The sequence below is a fragment of the Acinonyx jubatus genome, chromosome D2, assembly GCF_027475565.1.
Source record: "Acinonyx jubatus isolate Ajub_Pintada_27869175 chromosome D2, VMU_Ajub_asm_v1.0, whole genome shotgun sequence".
NCBI lineage: Eukaryota > Metazoa > Chordata > Mammalia > Carnivora > Felidae > Acinonyx > Acinonyx jubatus.
The window spans coordinates 80,415,866-80,422,417 of NC_069393.1; the positions used below are offsets into that span (position 1 = coordinate 80,415,866).

Consider the following 6,552-nt stretch of genomic DNA (forward strand, 5'->3'; position numbering starts at 1 on the left):
TCCAAGGGTTTGGGACTCCATTGTGGGTGGGAGTTCCTACATATTTCCAATAGGTTGTAAACCTGTTGTTAAGTAGACGGTACAGCTTCTTTTTGGTATTTCTGGAAATGAATCATCTCACTTCTCACAGCAAGGTGCTGTATGTTTTAACAATACACAAAAACAACAGAGTGGGGAGCTCTATGGGGTTAGAAAAGCTTTTCTTTTTTTTTTTAAATTTTTTTTAATGTTTTATTTTATTTTTGAGACAGAGACAGAGCATGAGTGGGGGAGGGTTAGAGAGAGAGGGAGACACAGAATCCAAAGCAGGCTCCAGGCTCTGAGCTGTCAGCACAGAGCCTGACGCGGGGCTCGAACTCACAGACGGTGAGATCATGACCTGAGCCAAAGTCGAAAGCTCAACCGACTGAGCCACCCAGGTGCCCCAGAAAAGCTTTTCTGAACACTGCCTGAATTGGAAAGTTTAGGAAAATGAATTCCACTTAAAAACAAGTGACAGACATGCTCATTTTAGCAGCACATATACTAAAAGTGGAATGATACAGAGAAGATTAGCATTGCCTCTGCGCAAGGAAGACACGCAAATCTGTGATGTGTGCCATAAGAAAACAAAAGAAGAGTTAACAGACAAATGTTGAGGTCAAATCGCATACAAAATGAGTGTAAAGAAAAGAGTAAGAAGCAGAATAAACATTCCTAAAGACTATCAAAGCATGCCAGAAAAATGTGACAACAGAACAGATCAGAATTAACCTATTATCTCAAAATAAGCTAAAATGATATAACATATGGGTAAAGAACATTTAGGAAAACTCAGAAATGGGATAACAGACTTCACAAAACAATTAGAAGTCAAAGAAAAGTTTCTATCAAAATTAAGTCTAAATTAGAAGGAACACAGTAGTGAATAGACAAAAATATTGCCTGAAAAGAAATATCTGATTAAAGAAAAAAGAACTTTAAATAAAAAAAATTCAAAAAAAAGGTTTGAGAAAAAAATAGCAAACATTGAAAATAGGCAAAGAAGATTAAACATGCAGATAGGAAGAGTCCATTAAGAAGACAAAAGAAGCAAGGGAAGAAAAATATTAAAAACATAATTCAACAAAAATTTCTGGAAATTAAAAAAAGGAGACGAGAATTCATACTGAAAGAGCATACCGCACACCTGAGACTTCTGACCTACAATAACCAACACCGAGATACTGCTTAGTAAAATTACTGAGCTTAAAAAATAAAAACAAAAGAAAAAAAAAAACCAATTTGGGCATGTAGAAAAAAGGACATGGCATTTGTAAGGAAAAGAAAATTAGATCATCTTCAGACTTTTCAACTGGAATACTTCCTGCCAGAAGAAAATGGAGCATACGTTTAAGAAACTCAAGGAAAGGGATGGTAAGCCGAGGATTTTATAGCCAGCTAAACTGACTCTCAAATATAAACACAAATTATCATGGACACAGAAGGAACCAAGGAATAATGTTCTCATGAGCTCTTCCTGAGGAATTTAATAGAGAATGAACTTCAGACCACCAAATATTGAGTCATCAGCATAAGGACAGGTGGTGAGCTTGGAATATACTGTTACCTGTAGAACTAAGTGAGGAGGAAGGGCAGGAGGTCAGACAAAGTAATGAGGATGGGCTGTAACAACACAGATAAAGGCAACTGCTTTTATTTTTCCTTTATTATTATTTTTTATTTTGGGGGGTGGGGGCAGAGAGAGAGAGGGAAAGAAAGAGGGAGAGAGAGTGAATCCCAAGCAGGCTCCACGCTGTCAGCACAAAAGGATGGAAAAGGAACCCAGAGATTAAAAGAGACGTTAAAGATAAACCTTTTTTAAAGTAAGCTCTACACCCAACATGGGGCTCAAACTCACGACCCCAAAATCAAGAGTTGTACACTCTACCTGCTGAGCTAGCCAAGTGCTCTAAACTTTTAAAAAAAAAAAATTTAAAGTGTTTATATATGTGAGAGAGAGAGAGAGAGAGAAAGAGAGAGAGAGGGAGAAGGAGAGACAGAGACAGAGACAGAAAGCAGGAGAGGGGCAGAGAGAGAGGGAGACCCAGAACCCGAAGCAGGCTCCAGGCTCTGAGCTGTCAGCACGGAGCCCGACGCGGGCTCAAACTCACGAACCATGAGATCATGACCAGAGCTGAAGCTGGACGCTTAGCCAACTAAGCCGCCCAGGCGCCCCTAATGTAAGACTACAGTTGTGGCATAACAAGAAATATGTTATCTGCTCTGTGCCCATTCCTGGCATAGAGCTAAGAGTCTTGGAATCTCCCGAGTGCTAGGAGTGTGTGGGGGCTGGTTGCCAGATTAGAGGGTAGGAATTTCAAACCCCCACCTCCTTCCCACCCCGACCACTCCACCAAATCTCCAGGGAGGGCAGGAGGGTTAGGGATTGAGTCAATCACCGTGGCCAATGATGGAATCAATCGTGCCTACATAGCAGAACCTTCACGAAACCCCTAAATGATGGGGTTTGGAGAGCTTCTGGCTTGCTGACCCATCCACGTGCCAGGAGGATGGTACATCCCAAATCCCAAGGGCACAGCAGCTCCCGTGTTTGGGACCCTCCCAGACATCACTCTCTGTACCTCTGGCTGTTCATTTGTACCGCTCGTTAAACCCTTTATAATAAGCAGGTAACAGTGTACAAAGCGTGTCTTTGAGCTCCGTGAGTGGATAAAGGAAATTACTCAAACTGGAGACAATCAGGCAGAAGGGTGGGTAACCTGGGGACCCGCTGCTTGCAATTGGCATCTGAAGTTAGGAGTAACTTTAGTGGGACCGAGCTCTCAACCTGTGAGGTTGGCGCTAACGCTGGGTCATTGGGGTCAGAACTGAATTAAATTGTAGGCCACTCAGGTGGAGTCGGAGAATTGGAGAATAGCTTGATGTGGAGGATCTGCACATTTGATGTCAGAAGTATTACGAAAACCAGTTTTCCTTTAATGGTGGATAGGGATGCGTGTTTGGGTGATAAAGATCCATTTAAAAAAGCACAAGAAGGGCGCCTGGGTGGCTCAGTTGGTTAAGCGTCCGACTTCGGCTCAGGTCATGGTCTCACGGTTTGTGGGTTCGAGCCCCGCGTCGGGCTCTGTGCTGACAGCTCAGAGCCTGGAGCCTGCTTCGGATTCTGTCTCCCTCTCTCTGCCCCTGTCCCGCTCATGCTCTGTCTCTCAAAGATAAATACACACACACACACACACACACACACACACAGTTCTCTAAAAAAAGCATAAGAAAGTTACTACCATAACAGTCCACATAATGGTCACTTTAGGGGCCACAGGAAGGGTTGTGGGGAGGACAGGGGCTGGTAATTGGATGGGGCTTCCGGGGTTACTGGCAAAGTCCTGTTCCTTTCTTTCTTTTTTTTAAAGTTAATTTATTTATTTTGAGAGTGAGCACAGGAGGGGCAGAGAGAGGGAGAGAGAGAATCCCAAGCAGGCTCCACCCTCGGCCAGACTCAGGGCTGAATCTCACAAACCGTGAGATCATGACCTGAGCCAAAATTAAGAGTCGAACGCTTAACCAGCTGAGCCACCCAGGTGCCCCCAAAGCTCTATTTCTTAACCTGATGGCATCTGCCTTGAAATAATTTGCTAAGCCAAGGATTTGATTTGTGAAGTTTTCTGGGTTTGTGATTTATTTTACAATGAATGGATTTTTAAAAGCAAAGACAGAAGCTTAGCCCATGAAGACACGTTCCTTTTTGAAAGCTAAAATCTGACTTGTCTCTTCTCTGTACACTAAGAGCTAACTATTTTGATAAAGCGAAGACATGTATAAACCCTCTCCAGGAACTTGCACCGAGTACCTGAATGAACACAGAATTTTCCTCTTGCTTAGTTTCACGAGGGCTCAGAGTGGCTTTTGCAGCCTGCAGAATAGAGAAACTGACCCACACAACTCCTGCTTCCAGTACGAGATTAAGTCACACTTCCCCATTAGAACAAACACGTACTTCTCTATTACCTGCTTGACGGTCACCGAGAGACAGTCTGAGATTCTAAAATTCCCTCAGAAAGCTATCGCCTGGTTTGGGCACTTATGGCCACCCATGCCCCTTTGAACTTGAGCTAGCCAAGGACTCCCTGCCTCTAATGAATAAACACCTAGGCAGCTACCAGCAGAGACTGCATTCCGGGGATGTCTTGGCTGTGCCTGAGCCTCCCTCTCATGCCCTTAGACTGGGTACTTTCATTGGCACCTTGTTCATATTCCAGAGTCAGTCACTTAGCAAACAAAGCCAGCCACGGGGGCTCTTGGGATATTGGGCTTGAACTTTGACTCCGTAACCCCACTGCAGAAGTCGAACACTTCCCCGTGCCTTTTTCAAGGAAAGGGAACCAGCAGAAGGGCATGATAAAGGTTTGCCTGGTCCATAGCCCCTTCTGCATTTGTGCTGAGCCAAACTCATCCAGGCAGACGCGGTGGCACCTATTCAGGTGACCTTACCTGCCGGGGCAGTCATTTCCCAGCTGCTGTGAGTGTGGACGTCAACTTTAAATACGACATCTATAAAGATTTCTAGAAAGTGGTACTGTACCTTTAAGATGCCCCCTCAACAAGGCTGGGGAGCCAGGTTCTAGGAGCTTCCGGATAGCGGAAAAACCCAGGTTTCCTGCACTCCCAGGCCCCCCAGCTTGCAGCACAAGCCCCGCGTGGCAGAGGGCCTCATGAATGACAATACACAAAAATATTTATATTGTATTAGGTATATAACGCACGCTAATAATGTAGTCATATAAGTAAATGATCATACCTACCACTTCGTAATTTTAGGGCTTCTGCCCTGGGCAGGGGTGCATGTTGGGTTGACGAGACTCGCACACGTAAAAGAAACAACTAAAAGCTGAACTATGCCCCCTGCCCCTCCCCGCCACCTCTGCCCCCACCTTCTACCATCTGGTCTCAATCTCATACTCCATGGTTTTTTGGATCCTAGCAGCCAGCCGTTGTGTTCCCGCCTCAAGACCTTCGTACTTGCTGTTTCCCCAATTCTACCTACTCTGCCCCCAGATTTCTGCCAAAAAAAAAAAAAGAATTCAGGTCTTGGCTCAAACAGCAACCTGTCCCACAGGCTTTCCCAAAAGCCTGTCACCTACCTGATTTGTTTGCTTACTGGTTTATGTGCTGTCCCTCACTAATTATAAGCCCCTTCGGAGCACAAATCCTTGTCAGTCGAGTATCCTGAACATCCAGAACACTGCCTGACTCCAAGAGTATTCAGGGGCCCAGATGTTGAGGGTGGTGCCCGTACTTCGGTGTCCCCATCGCCGTGTAGGGACCACCATGCTGTCCAGGTCAGCGCTCCTCACCCGGCAGGGCCTGCAATGTGTCCCAGAACAGGCAGCCTCATGCCGGTAACTCTGTGCCCATAAGTCTCTTCTCAGTTTGGAGGACCACCCTTCTGTCCTTGATCCTTCCTATCCAGGACACTGGCCTCCTTTTTTTTTTTTTTTTTCTTCAACATTTATTTACTTTTGAGAGAGAGAGACAGAGAGAAAGCAAGGGCTGGAGAGGGGCAGAGAGAGAGAGAATCCAAAGCAGGTGCCAGGCTCTGAGCTGTCAGCACGGAGCACGACGCAGGGCTCGAACCCACAAACGCCAGATCAGCTGGGTGTGGGTGCAGCTCCCGAGCTCCCACGAGGCCGGGGAGGGGGCAGCAATGCTCCCAAGGGACAGCCACCACTCACAGCCACTGCAGTTGGGTCACCAGGCTCTTGAAAGCAGCCTCTGCTTCCTGCCCCAGAGCCCCCCGGGGCAGCGCACTGTGGAGAGGGCCTGAGCGCTGCCCCCTAAACGGACACTGCGAGAACCGCGCAGGGAAGAACCCGCAGCCGCATCTCTACGGTCAGGCGGTGGGAGCCAGCGCGCAGTGCGGTCGCTCTCGGGTAGGTGCGCCCGCTGCCATCCTGCCCTCCCGCCAGGCCCCACGCCCGCAGAAGCTGGCCGCGCAGAGTCCGTGGCCGTGACCGCGGGGTGGCATGGAGAGCGGGGTGGGGGAGACCTCTTCCCCTGCTGGGCCTCTGCCTGTGTCACCTCCTTCACCGGTTCCTTTCACAAGTGGCGGGGGAGCCCCAGCTATAGATTTTACAGCCTTAGGAGGCCCCCCTTCAAGTGGTGCTGGACCGCAGGATTTCTCCATGACTACGTGTGCTCGAGGAAAGAGACTAGCGCACGCCTAAGATGTGCTAAGAACACTTGTTTCTTTTTTTAATAGCAAGTTATTTTATTTTTAAAAATTGTTGGACATTTATTTATTTTGCGAGACAGGGAGTGAGCAGGGGAGGGGCAGGGGGAGAGAGAGAGAGAGAGAGAGAGAGAGAGAATCTCAAGCAGGCTCTGCACTGTCAGCGTGGTGCCCCATGTGGGGCTTGCACCCACGAATCACGAGATCACCACCTGAGCCAAAACCAAGAGTCGGAAGATGAACCAGCTGAGCCACACAGGCACCCTTTAACAACTTATTGTTTTAAGTTATTTATTTATTTACTTATTTACTTGTTTATTTTGAGAGACAGTGCGAGAGCAAGA

At 47.1% G+C, this 6,552-nt stretch overlaps 1 non-coding gene across 1 annotated transcript; it reads left to right on the forward strand.

Annotated features, from left to right (window-relative positions):
- Nucleotides 1-501: 501 nt before the first annotated feature.
- LOC113600425 (U6 spliceosomal RNA) lies at nucleotides 502-608 on the forward strand. Its single transcript, XR_003421419.1, has one exon. It is a non-coding gene; the product is annotated as a U6 spliceosomal RNA (small nuclear RNA).
- The last annotated feature ends 5,944 nt before the right edge of the window (nucleotides 609-6,552 follow it).